Consider the following 18,174-nt stretch of genomic DNA (forward strand, 5'->3'; position numbering starts at 1 on the left):
ATAGATTAATTTTTTTTAAAGATGTCATTGTCCATTATGTGTGGTGTTTTATTTTAAGCTGGCAAATTCATGGCCTTATGTATTTCCAATGTATTTTCCAGTTGGGGTTGGACCGAATACTTGGATTCCCAGAGACAGATCACTAATCATTTGTTTGTCTCCTTCCTCTTTTTCTTCCCTCATTTCTCTCCCAGAGGGAACCCATGAGACTTTAATTTTGTTTTTAGCAGTGGCCTCCTGGCTAACCTTGGGGAATCACTTGCCTCCTCCCTCTTCCTCAGTTTCCTGAAGTGTGAACCAGGGATGCTGGCTCTGCTTCTTTTAGAAAGTGCTTTGAGATGAAGATACTATGTAAAGGCTGGCAGATGCTCGGGAGATAATTACAACAGCTCCAAGCACTGTAGTATCAGCAGAATCTGTTGCTAAGAAAGAGTAACATTTATTTCTTTCTGGCTGCTAAATTTACCTGTCAATCGATGTAGAGAGAAACATTTATAAGGTTGCTGCATTTCTGCCCAGGCCCCCATGGTTGATATCTGAAGCTTCACTCGCGTGAGGCGCGGCGAGTGAGCAGGGCAGCTGATCTGTGTGTGTGCAGCGCACGTGCCTGGGGCTTCTGGACATCTTGCAACCCAGCCAAACTTAGGGTCCGGCTGGACCTCCACAAGTCTCTAGCAGAACTTCAAATTCTGCTGAATATAGCATCTGGGTGGTAAAAGAATGTATGTAGGGAAATCCAGATATATGATAGTCCTATGTATTAGCTTTAGAAATTTAGGCAGAAAAGGTCTACCAAATCTGATACTGTATCCTACACAGAGACCACTAACTAGTTAGTATAACTCTTCTTCTAATCAAATTCATTTTTCCTCTATCACATTACCATTCTGGATTGGTATGAAAAGAATGTGAGTAGATTAGTCATGTTTATTCTTTTTGACAGGTGATGTAGGGCCATAATCTAATTAAATGAATAAAAACGTAGCTCTGGCATAAAGATCATCCCCTAAGGATGGTTGTACACTTATAATTCCTATCAGCATAACAAATTTAAGAGATGTGTTCCATGAAACAGGAGACAAGGGTAGAAGAGAAGTTTTAAGGGGATGCATCCACAGGTTTGAAACCTGGCAGATGTGGAGAATTAGACTGATAGAGTGAGCCATTTGATGGTTGAAGTTGGCTGAAAAAGTTGAGTACTTGTTCTGTTAGCAGGACACCAGAACTGCACAGTCCTGTGGCTTTGAGACCTGTAGGGTCTGACCCTGGTCATGAGCTTCTAGCTGGAATTTAAAATTTGTTTTAATGTAAAGCCTGAAATTGAAATTGTTATCCAAGAGAGTGCTGTTTTTCCCTTGCCAAGTTACCCACAAAAGTAGCAGAATTTTATGATACTACTGCTTTCTATTTAGTCCACCAGACCCCAGATCAGATTTCCTCTGGGTCATTTAAAATCCTATACATTTATCTTGACTTTCTGTAGAATTAGATGGTTCACTCCATGATACTCCTGCTAAAAATAAGACTTGTTGCATTCACTATGTATGATATGAGGCCTCCAGGGTTATAAAGAGGGAGCACTGGAAGGGATTGTTTTATTTCTGTCATTATGTCTGCGTATGAATACTGAATTGTAGTATAGGCTTTATATTGTGAGGCATGCTATGAATATTCATCCCGTGCCTTTAACTCATCGCAGGAATGTCCAGGCTATGGCTGCCTGGAGCAATTGTACATTGAATTTGTCACATGAAGGGATACTGTGCTATACAGTATCATATATAGAGAGAGAGCACAAGCAGAACGCGCGAAGACGGAGCTGTGGCTGCACTGCTGGGAAACAGGAGCAGTTAGTTTGGCAGTGTCATTACACTCAGCTGTAGCTAGTGCAGTCTGAGAGAAACAATTATTTTCAGGTGAAAGCATAAATTCATCATCTGGAGCCTAAGCAGCCCAAGCACGACACAATTACTGGGGCGTTCTACTCAGATATAAATTTGGCCAAAAGATTTAAATTACTTAAGAAAAGGAGAAAAAATATTCTAAATGATGAGTAAGTATCATAATGGGTGCTAAAATAATACCATACACCTACTTCATTATCCAGTTACTTATGTATTATCTTTATTCTTAAAAGAGTAATGATGTAAAAGTGCTTTTTTCCAAATGTTAATTTAGTTCTTTGCAGATGGTAACCATCTGTTAAATGACAACTCATTTACAGTATTTGATTAGCACTTTATATATATAGCTTGGATGGACTTACTGTTACAATGTACATGTATAGTTGTGGAGCTGAAACTTGCTAGATTTATTCTTTTCCTGTTGCTGTTACATTAAATGGAAAATTTCAAAGCTCTCAATATTTTTGCATGTCTTCCCCTGTATTTATAAATGTTACCTTGAATTAAAGCCTGAAATTTGCAAGCCAGTTCACATGGTGCCCTTGAGACAATAACAACATTAGGAAATATTGTTGAAATCCGACACCATTCATAGCAATTATGAGGGTCCTAATTTTGCAAAACAATCATGTGGAATGAACCCTTATGAACACTCAGTGAAAGCACTGGAAGTGTGAATGAGTGTAGAGATCATGGCTCAGAGAATAGACAGCCCTCTTGGGCTGTGATACTCTTTTGTATATTTATACTGGCTCATATTCCAGGACTCCTTTCTAAACTGGAAAAAAAAAAATTAAAATGAAACAGACCTTAATACTACCACAAAAAAGTGATCTTTGAATGAACTGTACACTTTAATTTTTATACCTTGATCAATGCAAACTAACCCCATCTCTCCATAAACTACCCAAGTTCTGATCTGTTTCATATTGTGTTTTCTTCTCAAGGTTTCTTCAAGTTATGCTGCTAAACTTTAATTTACAGGCCCAAATTTAATTGTTGTAAAATTATTTTTCAGTCTTATTTTTGTGGTGTTGATAAAAATTTGTTGGGTTTCTTGATTTTTTTCAATCTTTATTTTTAACAGCTAAATAACATAATGGCTCCACTACCAAATGCTGAATTAGTTCAGAATTCCTTACAGTTATATCGTTACCTGCTTCGATGCTGTAAGCAACTTCCTGAAGAGAATATTCGTCAGCATTACAGGCATGCAATCAGACAGGTGAGAATGGGATTTCTTTTCCCACAGTGTAATTTGTAGTGTTCTTTTATTTCTCCAGCTGTTTGCACCAACTTTGTATAACTCCTGATACTGAAAAAACTACTCATCTGCAAACTTGAAACCTGAATGTATTCAAAGGATTATACTGGGAGCGTGTAAAGGAGCACCTCCTTTTGTTTGTTTTGAATCTGCTACCTTCCGTTTTCATTTGCCTCCATCTTTAGTTCTTGTTTTTGTCAAGTGAGTAAACAATCATTCCTTATTCACTTAATCACATCTTTCATGGTGTTACAGACCCTTATTGGTTCCTTGTCACTGATTCCATGCCCCCCCCTCCCAGCTGAGTAAATCTTATCTAATAGTTCATATGGAAGTAATTTTGTACCTTTGATTATATCTGCTGTCTTGTCTGTGTCCTTTTTAGTTTCACTGTTCCAGGCATAATTTCAAGAAAACTTTGCTAGTCAGGGTTTTGTTTAGGTGCTGTTGAATTTATTGGCATGCAACATGCTTATTAATTTTATACATGTACCTTGATGCTTTTCTAAGTAAGAATAGATTGTTTTGTTGTCCTGCATTGAAGCTCTCGGGAGTCTGTGTTTGTTGTCTTAGCACTTTTTGCTATTTGATCCTATGGTGATGAATGAAAGGAGTGAAATACTTCATAGGAAATTATTTCACCAAGGCTTGTTATGAAAAGATCACAGCCAGGTTGCTACAATGTACATTGTTACCTTTTCAGATCAAAAGCTTGTTTTTATCAACTATTTACTTTGGTGTTTAAAACTGATCCTTGTTTTGACAACTGTTGCATTAAGTTGGCTACTCAGTGTAACACTTTGATCAAATGTTGTAGAGTTTCAAAGTTCATGCAGATGAAGACAACCCTGAGCGAATCCAGCAGATTATTAAAAGAGCCATAGAAGATGCTGACTGGGTCATGAATAAAGTAAGTGCATCATATAGTCCTAAGTCTTGCTCTCACTCGGTTCAGATCAAAGAAGAAAACACTGGAAAGCAAATTAGGAGCAGCAAACTGTTCTACTGTCCTGGGCATTGAAAAGTGTGGGTAAGGGAAATACCTAGGCACTAGGGATTTATGATTGAGATAGTTCTTGTTTAAAAGCTCTTCATTATTGATATACACTAACTGTATTTCTTAGTATTAATGGTGCTATGCTGTAAATTGGTCTCTGTGTAAATCGTTGTTCAACACTGGCTAGTATAGCTCTATTATAGAGAAAAAGCCACAATATTTTGCAAGCCACAGTTCATTGATATCTATCAGTTCCTTTCCAAACAGCAACCTATCCTCTGTTAATCAGTTTTCATGGATTCCCAGAATGCTCTTTTCTCAGATCTTGCCTGAGCTGTGCAGATCAGGGTTAGACAACATAGTGGCAAAACTGTAACAGTCGTTTTGCTCCTGCCGTAGTTTCCACCCAGTGGAACTGCCTCCTTTCTAAGGCAGCGCTGAAAGATTTCCCTCAAATTCTGTGCTGGAAAGGCCACATCAACAGATCACACTAGCAGAAGAAAAGTAGCTTGAAAGATAAACCAGATTCTTAGATAAAAGAATTAAGATTGCTTATGTTCCATTATACAGCTGAGAGTCACCTGAACTTCCTTAGGTTTAAATTTGGCTGGAGAACATAGTATGTCATCATGAATTTTTCAGCATATAATGAAACAAGTCAAAAGTGCTGCTTCCCCTAAGTGTCTGTGATTTAATTTATTAAACAACTGTAAAGTCTCTCTCTGCCAGTCCATGAAGCCCAAGTGAGAATTATTACAGGAGCAAACACCGATTAGTCATAGATCTATAGAATTTTAGCAGTAGCCAAATCCCAGCAGTTACAGCCTAGTAAATAACTGTCTGTGCCTGAATCTGATTTTATTCTTCCTGCAATTATGAAAAGCCTCATTCTGATTCTGCAGCAGAGATTGTAGTCTGCTACATTCAGTTAACAGTTTTCTAATGGTGTAAGTGAGAGCAGGGTCAGATTTACAGTGCCTATCAAGAAGCAATTGTATGTCCAGTATTTTATATTATGTCCAGTATATATGTTAAAGGGAAGGCCTATCAAACTTCAATCTAACTTAAAGGAAACTGAAGTAATTTTGTGTGAATCATGAATCTGGTTGTGACTCCATGTTGGTATGAATTGTTACTTTTAGTTATGCACTCTTACCACTTTTTTTTTTTCTTCAGTATAAAAAACAGAAGTAGAAGAGGAAGATTGGAGATGAAGAATGTCACTGGTATACATCCTTAGATAACTTACTAGGAAATAAGCCCAGTGTTATAGTATAGATATTGCCTGTAGTTTTTCCCTAGATAATACAAAAATGATAACTTATATCTCATCAGGACATTGGGAAGCTAAATTAGTATTTCTGAAGCTGTCTGAGACTGTAGATAAAAAAGGTACAGTCTAGGTTCAAAGTATTAGCGTGTATGATCACAAACATTAGCTAAAGGCCCAAACTTCCCTAAGATTTGAGGAGCACAGGTTTATGCTCAGGAAGTCTTCCTGAGCATAAAAGTGTAATGCAATACAAGTCATTAACAAATTATATATAGTGCCCTGTCATTCATATCTGATGAATTCGAGTCTCATCTAAAAGAACTTAACTACTCTCTGAGCATAAAGATCTATATTGAAAGGCCCCAAACTTGACAAAGTCTCACTGAGTGTCAGAGCAAATTACTCTTTACTTGATTGCGGCCTACATTATACTGTTAGGCCTGGATCCAGCATATCTTAATAATATTTGATACACTTGTTTTGTAAGCTGTTTATTTGGTTGTCTTGTGTAAGTACCAGTGGATTTAAGATCATGTCTGGATGATGTTCTGGATCTGTTGACATAGGACCATCCTCTGTCAGGACCATAGAGATGTTCTCAGAGTAAAACAGACATCCGATTGGAGCACAGGTCTAGTTTTAATCAAGTAGCAAAGACAAGACATATAGGCTGCTGAATGGAGAACTTACATACCCGTGAGGGTTGTAAGCCCATATGAAACTTGAGCTACAGTATTTCTATTCCTATTGATAGTAAAATTGGTTAGGCTCATGTCTTGCCTGTCCCTGCTACAGGCATACATTCATTCTGCTCTGCAGATTTGTGCTTGAACTAGTTGTCTGTCTTTAAATAAAGGTGGGTGCCTGTTGCCTGTGATACTGACCTCTAAGCTCCCATGGAAACGGACACCGTTCAGCCAGGTTACGTGCGCTCACTGGTATGATCACAGAAACGTGCAATGTTGAACAAATATAGAGACTTTCACAGTTTTTTGCAACATGTAATAAATGTCCTTTAAAAATGGCTGTCCATGTCCTTTTTAAAAAGAGCCTCTTTTCACTGCCCTACTAGATTTCCAGCAGGGAAAACTCGAAAGAAATACCAGCTATCTTAAATAAAATTCAGGGGTAAGTTCCCTTTCGAGACGTGACCTTTTCGTGTATTTGTACTTGGACCCATCAGCCGCCAGGTGGCAGCGCCCGCCGCTCACGCACACCCGAGGTCCCGGGATCTGGAGGCTGGTCTGGAGGCTGCGTTCGGTCGTTTCTGCCGTGTCCGGTTCGGTGAGCGCGCTCACCTCCAGAAATACAGCTCAGGTGCTGTAGCCAGATTTCTTCTAGGCTCCAGATTTTTTTTAATTTCAAAGAAGCCAAAGGAAGTTTAAGTAATCTAGTAGCTCTAGGTAGTCAAGAATAATTTCAGATGAGTGCTAAAAAAAGAAATTGTGGACATATATGAAAATTAATACCATAAAGTGCTGTATCAACCACCTTCCTTTTCTCTGCTCATCCTGCCCCCTCATTTTCAAGAATTCTTGCCTCTGTCATTTCTTCCTGTGCTGTTCCCTACTGCTGTTTCTCTCTCTAGTCCTGCATTATTTCACATTCCCTCAGCTTCTATAGCTCTTGTTCTACATCTGCCTTAATTCTCTTTTCTCTCATCTAGTCCCTTTACCCCACTTTCTCCTCCTCAAATCGTTTTCTGACATTAAAGGAACATCAAAAGATACTAAGGTCTTATGCTAGGGACCACCCTTCTGCTTAGTTTCAGATATAAAGCCTGAAGGTGATAGAGCTTCTTAATAAATTGTGTGCATTTTACTGCTTAATGTGTGGAAAACCACTTTTCTTCCTACTTAAATACATTTTGCAAAGTGCAACCATTTTGGTTTAAACTTTCTAAAGTAGTTTGATGCAAGGTAAAGCATGGAAAATGTCAGCCTTGGCAGTTTACAATAACATAGAAACATAGGTATTGTAAACATACTTTACAATAAACAATATGAAACAATGCTTTAATAAAAAAGCTTAAACAGATTTGATTATAGATGTCTGAATGGGCTACTTTTAATCAAGAACAGCAAACAATTGAACCATACTTTACTCCTGCTGTATATATTTGATGGGTATGGAGATTTGATGGACCCATTTGGGGGTATGGATATGCACTAACTTTCTATCAGTGCAATAGTGAAAAATCAAGCCTCAGTAGGAGTAACAGTGTGTGCAAGCACACTGGTTTCCTGAACTTTAAATGTGGTATGCTCAAAATGATCCATTGCTATAATTGTCTAGCTTTGTGTAGTGTGAGATGCAATGTTTTATTCAATTACTTAATAGGATAGTTTTATGTATGCAGATAATTTTTATATGCCTGTTATTTAATTTATGGATAGTTTGAAAGGAAAAGCACCAAGGAGGTGGAAGGTGTAACCACGGCATATCTGCAGCTCCGAATGTCTGAGGTACCAGTTGAGATGTGGGAACATCAGACCAGAGGTATGACAGTGAGTGGATGCGACTCATATGGCAGGACCAAGATCTGTGAGTTTTAGTCCTTGGAAATAGATAGACCATGGAGTTCCTTCTAGGGTGCAGAAGGGAACATGGTTGTTGAGTCAGAAGACATCATGACTAAGCATTTTGACAGTAGTGATTCAGTTGTAGGGCATGATGCGATGTCTGAGTCATTTTTTTTTCCTGCAAACAGTCTGATTTTTTGGAAGAGCATACTTTTTAATAGAATGGAAATGTAATGTGAAGATAACTTTATTTACTCTGTTGTGGAACAGTTTTCTTGGCAGTGGGGAAACATGATGCGAACAACTATTTACTTCCTTGTAATAGTGAAAGTAATCCCTGATGTCTGAGACGGACATGTTTCTCTAATGGCAGGACTGAAGAGTCACTCAACTGCGTAGCTAAGGCTTTCTTGCTTTCAAGATGTAGTACTAATCCTGTTCTTTGGTGACATAATTTGAAACCAAAATTGTTGTATTAGTCTAGCTGTAGATGAGAACCTGAACTCTAAAATAGGATTTAGGCAGTGCTTAGACACTTCATTTCAAAATTATTATACAGTAAACTTCTGCTCAGAAGTCATTTAATACTGCAGGTGCCCTGATTTACCAGGCACATCCTGTTTGACCTGAAGGTTCCTACAGTAAATTGAGTTCTCCATCACATCCCAGAGTCGCCTTAGTTTGAGCAACTTTGCCTCTCTTCCACTCAGCCTTGCTGAGACTGAAAACCTGTTCTGTTCCACCAGTGTATTCAATCAGGTGGGACTGCTCAGGGCATATATAACACTTCTGAGATTGGGCATCTCTCAGGCAGAATGAAGCCACTTTTTATGTGAAATTCAGCATTAAAGATGGTCATGGTGGTGTTGTGCTCACCTCTTTAATGTAGTAGTCTGATGACTAGAGCTCTTGCACTACCTTACACAGTGTGAGGAGATTCAAACTCCTGCATTTTCAGGTAAGTTTCTTTCAGCTGACCAAATTGCAGTCATGGTTTGGTGGAGTCCGTCTGCTGCAGGTGCTGGAGCTGTAGAAAGAAAACATTCATAGTAAAAGAATGGAAGAACAGTTCTGATTCTGTAGTCTGGTGGACAAGGCACCCAGCTAAGACAAAGAAACTCCCTGTAACCAGATCTACTTTCTGCTGCTTCTGCTTTACATTTCATTAAAAAGCAGAGTCCATTCTAAATTAGAAGTCTTTCTAATTTATGGCTGCTAGTGGCCAGCTGTTGGACATAGTCGTGCTGGTGTAAGCCCTACGAGTCATAGATGAAGTGTCTCTGCACCAGCAGAGCTTAGCCCAGTTCCAAGCTGAGAAAACACTGATATAATATATCAATGTACCTGTCTATGTGTGGTATTTTGTTAATGCTGCTGTGCTAATGATAATGTGCCAATGGCTGTAATAGGACCAAGTGCTGTGTACTGTGGAAGAAAAGGCTTATACAATCGCAAATGTAGCTATATTCCTGCTGCTCGTATGGGAGTATTTCACTGGTCAGTCCCCTTCAGGATCTTCTGATGGTGGTTGCAAAGAAATATTCAATAGCTGAATAACTAAGGGCCTTTCAGAAGGTCACATCAAAGCCCCTGTTTTTATTGGCCCTACTGATGGACTTTCCTGCAATAAGCATTCAGTTAGCAGCACCGTTTCCAGTGTGATGCGCTGGTGTGAGGGTTTTCATTGTGTTTACAGGAATGTAATAACTACATCCTAGAAATATCAGTTTAGCTTCTAGTAAGGTCTTGAGTTGGTAACTCTTTGTAAATGCTCCTTTAGCAGTTCACTACTGCTGAAATCTTAACTGCCGAATGGAATTAACAGTTCAAAGGTTTTGTACAAGCACTTCTCTCTGTTAAGCTACATATAGGGTTTCACGGAAGTCTTGCTATGCAAGACAAATATTAGGACAACAGAAAAGACTGTTGACAGACTTGGTGTACAGTTGAAAGTTTAGTAGATTGGGATCATGCTTTTAATTCTTAAAGTATGGAGAAACTGATTATGTAGATCGCATTTCAGCTATGGAAAATGAGAAATTTAGGCATTAGCTTAAGTTTACAGACTTGTCAAGGTTAAGTCTAAGGATAGAACTCAAGATTTGCTAGTATCTAGTAGCCGTATTTGGTGCTGTGATTTCTTTTTTATATATATAACACTGTGAGCCTAAAGCTGAAACTGTAGGGAAATCATCAGTACATTACAAATGTGGCAGTGTCATATCTGGAAAGACTGGAACAATGACAGTTTATTGGTGAGTTAGTTGATGTGTTATGATTAGCGAGGTGTATTATGGGTTCCTAAGCCCACAGACAAATGTTAAAAGGTCTGCTCTTGTTACCAACCTTGGAGCCTCATATGGAAGCTTTCTGTGTAGTGAAAGTCTTTCCTTTTTTTAATTTGTTAATATCAGGTTTGCGTATGGGAAAAGGTTGGAAATTTGTGGTTAATCTAACCTACAGGAAGGTATTCTGCTCTTCCTGTGGTTAAAGATATGTATATATTTCTTGTCTCACTCTTATGCCAGAGATGCTACTGATTTCAGTTCACTCTTGCCTCTGAAAGTTACTTGAGACCTACGGGTACTGAACAGAATACTTCCAGCCCAAGCCAGGTTTTGCTTAGCACTATTTGTCCATAGCTGAATATTCCTTAAATCATTGTTCAGCTTCAGCATTTTGTAAACTCTTTCACTTGGTTCATTATGTCACAGACATTGTTTTCCACACATGAGCTGAAGAATTTGATGCTTGAGGAAACATTTATGGTGTCTGGCTCATTTTCAAATACCACAAGGAAGTGATCTTTACTGTGGTACTACCGGGAACAAGCACACAGGTACACATTATTTTTGAAAGGAACAAATAATATTCAATATAATCTTTATGAAGGGAAAAAATTCTATGTTTGTGAGTAGCTTTTAACTTGGCATTGCAAAGGATGCCTTCCTATAAAGCTCTGATAAGATGCAAACTGAACAAACAGTGCAGGGGTTGTGAGTCTCAGATGCTCGGTATCATAATATTCAATATCAGAGTCCTTGACCTTGAAATGTAAGAAAGAGTCTTTAGAGCTTTATCCTGCACAATGCAATGTCCTTTGGCATCATCCAAAATAGCATGTGTTTATTTAAAATGTGTGAGCAGCCTCTTTGATGTTGAGAACTGTGCTCTAAAGTGAGCCAGTAACACATGAAAATGGCTTTACGCTGATGCCCTGCCCACTTGGTCAGTTACTTTAGTGTAGTTTTTCCTGCTGTTCAGAGGCAGGGTATTTATTCTTGAGCATGAGCCAGCTGGTGCATCTTTCAACTTTTGTATTATTTGGTTTAATTTATCTTTATACTTCTGTCAAGCCAGGTTTTATGAAATAGTGTTAACTGAAATACACAGTAGTCATCAAGTACTCCTTTCAGCTTGCGATTGATCTGGGCAGACACATCAACTTTAAAAAAAAAAAAACCTGTTCTTTGAAGCATATTTTCTGTTTTTTTCATAGCTGTGTTTGCTGATACTTTAAATAGTTTTTAAAAGTTCATAAGCTGAATGACACATTTGTCATTTGCAGTTAAGAGCTTAACAACATATGCATGTGTCATTGGTCTGAGAGGTCCCTGATGCTGCACACTTGAAAAGGTGGGTAATCTTGCACACTTAAGGGAGTAGAGTACAAAGAGGAGAATTCTGTACCTGCTGTTTACTGTTCTGACCTAGGAATTTGGTGTCCTAAGTTAAGTTCCCATTTAGTCCCCATCAACCTGGGTGCCTTTTGAGCAGATCAGTTCCGCCAAGATCCTTAGTTATGTGCACACCAAAATGTCATTGAACTCAATGGCAATAATGTCTCAAGATTCCTTTGAGAATTTGGACTTTTTTGGCATGCCTGTACATGAAAAGTTAGGAATAACTTGAGTTTTAGAGGAGATAGTACTTTGCAACAACACTGAATACATTTTTGTTTGCTTTTTGGTTACTTTTTCTCCAAAATTACCTGCCTTTTTATTCTGCATTAATCCATTTTGAAAAGGATTAGCCTGATTTATTTGAGTCAATGACATCTGAGCAAGCTTTATTTCGATGCTTCACTATCTCATGTAAAATAATCTTTTCCAGCTGCCACCCCACACCATCAGGTTGAACTGCCTCATTACCTGTGTGCTTCTTTCTGCTATGGTTCAACTTAATCTGTTTAAAAGCTAGTGCATATTATGTCCTTTTACAGCTTCATCTTTGCATAGTCATTGGTATCCTTCCATGCTCTTGAAAGAAGTTTAAAAATGATGGTATTTTGATTAATATTTTTTGCTGTTGTATAGAATGGATTTTAAAAGTGGATTTTAAAAGATAAAATTGGTAATAAACTCTGCAACTGATTAGGTTGACTTATGTTCTGTATTTGGTAACATCACACAGGATCCAAGGACTTTGAGTTTTACTTTCATTTTCTTAATGGTCATTTCATCCAAAGAAAGTCAATTGTATCTCAGATGATATGAAACAAGGAACAAGGAAAACACTGTGTTTCAAAACAAACATCAAAGAGAAGTTAGTAGTCTGGAAAATATTATATCATGATGGCAGGCACAGCAATGACTGTGTTTGCTGGAGACACCTCCCTGCTATGCAGTGATGTGAGGGTTGATTTTCACGCCTAAAAATAGACTATTTGGTTTTCCACAGTTGTGCAACGGCAAAGGCTGCTCTCTTTTATTTTCTGTGTTTTCTCCTCTTTTTATTCATTGCCAAAGGTGTCTTTAATTGCCATTTGCAGTATAGAACGTAGAAACACCTACTGAGTCTTGGAGGCTTCTATCTCTGAAGAATTCTGCAGAATTTATTCTGTATAAGCTGAAGTATCTCAGAGTAGGTTGTGGTTTTATGGCGAGATTTTCAAAAGTAATTCTCAAGTTGTTTTTAGGTACTTGACTTGAGAGACCTTAAAAATTACGCTTGGTGTTAAGTCTTACATATTTCACTGTGCTGCCATATAAAGTGCCACAAATAGGATCACTTCTCTGGACTTCTGCTTCGTGTTCTGTCTTGTCCCCTTGGATTACATGGAAGGGTTCATAATTCACTATCTGCACAGTAACATTTTCTAATGTGTAATTTACATTTTTAGTGATATATCGTATTCCGGGATGGTGTTACTTTTTTTGTCATTTACCTGAGTAATGCACATAATCAACTATAAACACCAAGATATGTTGATGCCCAGATGCACAACCACAAAGATGAACAACATGTTTTGGAAAATTCTCAGATGGTGATTAAGTCTTAAGAACTACCTGTTCATACTGGAGCTGGCCAAGATGGTGCATGAGAAGAGAAGAGGAAATAACTTACTGGTTTTCAGCTTGGGTTGGCCATGCAGCTCTCTTGAGCTGCTATAACTGTATGGACAGTGCTTGAAAATCACAGAAAATTCCCCGTTACATTCCCTTCTACTGTGTCTCTGAGGACTAAACCAAAATTGATCATCATGAAAACACAAGATGAGGCAAGAACAGCTGGTTGTCATGCTCCCAACCGAAAGTCTTGTTGTTCTTTGTTGCTCAGGAAGCTGTAAGCTTTGTAAACAGTGAAGTACACAGTCTACATCAGCTCCTTCTGCTTTGGGTGGCACTGCTGCAATACCCACCTACTGCAATAGTTAGATGAAGCATTTAGACTGCATTAAGTCATTATTTTATCCTATCCTTTTGGGAATAGAGATGAAAATTGTTATGGATAATAATAGTACCTGCTAATTAATCTGTAACAATCCTTTGATGTTATTGCTAGGACTACTTATTATAGACAAAACCCTATGACTTAGCCCACTTCATTATTTGGTCCATAACTTTCTCGAATCTGACCTTACTTTATATCAACACAGGTTCTTTCACATCTGTTATTTTTCTGTTTTTCAATAGTGACATTTCTAATTCCCAGGTGGTGTTCCCCCTTACAAATGCAGCTTCAAAGACCATCCTCCCTGCCAATGTACTCCAGAGTTGTGTGAATAATCAGTATTTTTATTTGCTGGCCAAAGCAAAAACAAAGCTAAAAATGTTCCCAGCCTGGAGATCTTAAAGTAGATTGGGCAAAGCAGCACAATATGGATATCCACATCTTTTACTACACTGCAGTGGGGAGGGGGGAAGTCTAGTATCATGATGACTATTAGGCACTCAACTACTGCAGCATGGGTAATTTCAGCACAGATTTTTTAATTGTGCCTGCCTTGTGTTTGACATTTAATGCTCTTGAGCTATCTAAACCTTGGTACTTAATTCCCATTTTTCCCCCCATATGTACTTTTATAAAAAGTGGAGGAAGGCTTAACTGTATAACTTCTTCCACCTGCTTGTCATATAATGTAAGATCTCTGAGGCAAAGATTATGTTTGTCTTGCATGTTTGGGTACTGGTGTGTATTTTACAGAAACTACAGTAGTCAGTTTTATTAGCACAGCTGAGTAAAGGCTTTCAAAGTTTAGTATCACAGTTTATAGGTACTTCATGCTGGGATCTCAAAGTGCCAAACAACTACTAACATATCTACATAACTCTCTAATCAAGTAGATAGACGTTATACCACTTTTAGCTGACTAATGCTGACTTGTTTTGTGATAAAATTGGATGATACTAATATTAGGTTAGCATGTTATGTTTGAGGTCTACAATGCTAATATGACTTACCAAGTCTCTTGTTCAACTGTGAAAGAAGATGCAGAACTCACAAAGTTCTTCGTTGCCTAGGCAGTCGTCTTCCTTGGAGATTTTCAAGACCACACTGGATCAGCCCTGAACAACCTCGTCTGACCTCACAGCTGACCCTGTTTAGAGCAGGAGGCTGGTCTAGATGAACCTAAATTTCTTTCCAGCCTAAATTTTCCTATAGTCCAATATATCATGTAAGTTTCTTTACTGACTTCATTTCAGTCACTGGAGTTGCATCTCAAGGAATATTCAATAAGTCACAGCACTATTCAATGTACCATAATTCAGCAACTGCCTAAAGTTTACCTACATGTAAGTTTTGCTAGTAGGCAGTTCCCATTGAGGAAACATTTGTTTCATTCAGCTGTAGAGAACCTGAGTCAGCATATGTGTGAAAATAATCTCCAAATGGACGTATTCTTAAGAAGCGCCTTTATATGTAGTGAAGTGACAAAGCATTCAGGATGCAAGCAAGGATCCCCTTTTAGCTGCATTGCCTGAATGGGAGTTTGCAAGTAAAAGACATTGCTGGATTTCTACTGATTGACAATTTAGGATGAATGTTTCTGCAATTCATGTAATCAGTGGATGATGAGCAAAACAGAAAAATCACATAGAAGATATAGTGCGAGTATAATGTCAGAGTGAAGTCTTTATCTAGATTTGTGATAAGGGACCAAGTTTCCTGAATCAGTCCAAAGATTTACACCATGAATTGGCACTGGCAGCAGATCTGCAGAAGCTTTCTTTCTGGTATACCCAATAGAGACAGGGCAAATTGTCAGTGCTTCAATTTATATGTATTTAGCTGAACTTGCAGCTCAAAATCAATGAAAAGAGACCAGCAATACTCTGAAGAAGCTGAAGAATTTGCCATGGAAGCAGTCTGTCTTAGCAGTGAAAGGGAAAGAGCTGCTATTAAAGGAGATCTAGCCTCATTACCACAAACCCTCTAACACTAGCTTTATATTGACAGAGAAGGTGATTTCACTCTGAGCTGTTTGAAAATATGATGTAATTTTGGCAAACATACTGAAAATTGTGTAGTATTAGGCAAGACTGGACTAACCATAGTGCTTTGCAAAAACTTATAAAATATTCTGCCAGTAAAAAGGCTCATAAATAGAAGGTAATTCAGACAGGGTCATAAAACTGCCTGTGAAAACCCCTTTCTCCATCCAGGGAACATTGTGAGGCAGCTGAAGGTACAAAGATCAAACGTGTGATTTTGTGTAGGACATAGCAGCTAAGCCACACGGACCAGGGTTTGATACTTTGTGTGTGGGGAGAAAAAACACCTTGAGTAGGTAGTTGCTAGTATAAAGGAAGTTAGAGGCTTATAGGTTAGTGATGGGAGATAAGCATGTGAATTTTATTGAAATTGTTCCAACAAGAGTGCTTTATGTTTCAATGAAAAAGAGTAATAGAGAAATCTTCTAGTTAGGAAAGGAGAATTGTTCTTCCTTTCTAGCAAAGAGATCTCAGAGCTCGTGTACTACACTTAACAGATGAGAGATGGATATGAGGGGAAGTGAACTCATTAACCTGATACATTCCTGTTGCAGGTCGTAATAAGAGAAAATGCCTGTGATTGACTGAGTGGTTGAGTCAGGAAGGTCTTCTAGTAATTCTGATCAGGAAAAATAGGATGGCAGGACAGATTCCCAGTGGACTAAATAAAACTAAATTTAGAAGCCATTTAAAGCAACCCCTGTCCTTTACAAAAAACAGATATACCAGTTTCTATGAAATTTTTCATACTGACTCTTAGAAATAGGTATTGACAAGTATATTTGAACCCAAAGAATCAAAGAAAAACTTGTATTCCAGGATGAGATAGAGCAGATGACTTTTGCTTTGCATCATGCAGCTGACAGATTGGAAATGCTTGCATAATGAATGCCTCTCTCTGACAGGCCTTACATAGAGATCATATGATGGTTCATGATAGGCTGTCACCAAAACTGAGAAAATTTTAAAACATTTCCGATAAAGTTAAGTCTGTCAAACTGAAATTGACCCCAAAGAAATGTTATTTGTTGCAACAAGAAGTGCATTACATTGGACAGGTAGTCTGTGAGGAGGGACTCCACTACTAAAAAGTGAGGCTCTACAGAGCTGTCCTCAGGCATTTCCAGATCTGAAGTTTTCTAGAATATTGTTTCATAAGAGAAGGCTTATTTGTAGCTTTAGTGATAATGTAAAACTACAGCTAGGCTGGGTGCAAAAGCTGGATTAATAATGTGGTCAGCAGAATGGCATTTAGTATTTCTAGAGCTGGGAAATGTTCTTGATCTACCCGCACTTTTGGTCCCCTTTCTTATCAGATAGAAAAGCAGTCTGGGATAGCATTGACATAACATATTAGGCAGTTTTTGAGAAGTTTCCTGTTGGTCGTTCAGAAGAAATCAATTAGGAGAGAAAAATTCCAGAGATTTGGGTATATGTGTGGCTATTAGGGGTTGATAGAAAGAAAGATGTGGTAAATATGCAGCTCAAATAGTTTGAAATGGTGTATTTTCTTTGTATTTGATATGGAGTGTTTAGAGGTGCCATTTTAGGCTTTTGGAGCAAATGAGCAAGGTGCCTAGTGATTCTTTGTCTGCCCTAAGCAGATCAACTGCTGCAGCAGTTGCAACTGCTCCAAACACTGTGGAGATTTCAGCAGGAGGGAGCCCTCCGTTTTGATAACGAGTACTGTCTTGTGATTCCAGTTTGGTATTCTTCAGCCAGGCAATATTACAGTTTTTTTGTGGAAGAAAAATGTCTCACAGTTGCTCCACAAAGAAGGCGTGTGGTTTAGTGGCATGAATAAAGAAACAATGCTCCTTCAAAAGACAAAGTGATTTATCAGTACACTCTTATTTTCTCCTGATATTGTCCTCTTCTAATTGAGCTTCATGATCTTTCCTCAGTGTGGAAATACACAACTGAATGATGCTCCATCCTTCTCTGGTTAGGGCAACTGATCCATGTTCTTCAGAGCTAGAATTTTCAGATGCAGCAGTACCGTGGATGGAAACACTTGCTTTGGGGTGGAATTCAACCAATATCTGAACTTAGGCCTAAGGCCAATTTTAGTTGACCCAAGTCAAATAAACAGGGGTGGGCACCTCTTAAAAATGTGCACAGTAGCGCACAGTATTAACTTAACAGTTAGGAAAGCACTTGGATAGGGAGATAAGTAGGTTGAGAGAAACTGAGAAGAGTGGAATACACAGTCTGGAGCCAGTACAGGAGAAGGACGAGGAAAATTTTGAATCAAAGGCTGGCAGGAAGAGGAGTGATGCTTTAACAGAGGAAGCATGCTCACCAGTTGATCTGAGCTCCAGAGGGAATCTAAAGACCTCAGCACAACCCCCAAAGGAGAGGGAGAAAGAGATCGCCATGAATGTCATTGCCTGCACTCACAGTGAGTCTGCAGTCGCCAAAGGGAATGAAAATGAAAGCGTTCTATCAGGAGAAAAAACAGACTTTAAAACATCTTTTCTGATTGTTTCCTGATGCAGG

At 38.5% G+C, this 18,174-nt stretch overlaps 1 protein-coding gene across 28 annotated transcripts in view; it reads left to right on the forward strand.

The window, feature by feature from the left end:
* NOS2 (nitric oxide synthase 2) overlaps positions 1-18,174 on the forward strand; it is a 91,775-nt gene that overhangs the window by 44,054 nt on the left and 29,547 nt on the right. For 20 of the 28 annotated variants that reach the window (XM_064523026.1, XM_064523031.1, XM_064523040.1 and 17 more), the window contains 4 exons: positions 3,188-3,369; positions 3,986-4,078; positions 5,342-14,858; positions 17,580-18,173. The gene's annotated coding sequence lies outside the window, so the exon portion shown is untranslated. The remainder of the gene's footprint in view (positions 1-3,187; positions 3,370-3,985; positions 4,079-5,341; positions 14,859-17,579; position 18,174) is intronic. The other 8 variants (XM_064523027.1, XM_064523022.1, XM_064523017.1 and 5 more) reach the window with 7 other exon arrangements.

Source organism: Dromaius novaehollandiae, chromosome 19 (assembly GCF_036370855.1).
Source record: "Dromaius novaehollandiae isolate bDroNov1 chromosome 19, bDroNov1.hap1, whole genome shotgun sequence".
NCBI lineage: Eukaryota > Metazoa > Chordata > Aves > Casuariiformes > Dromaiidae > Dromaius > Dromaius novaehollandiae.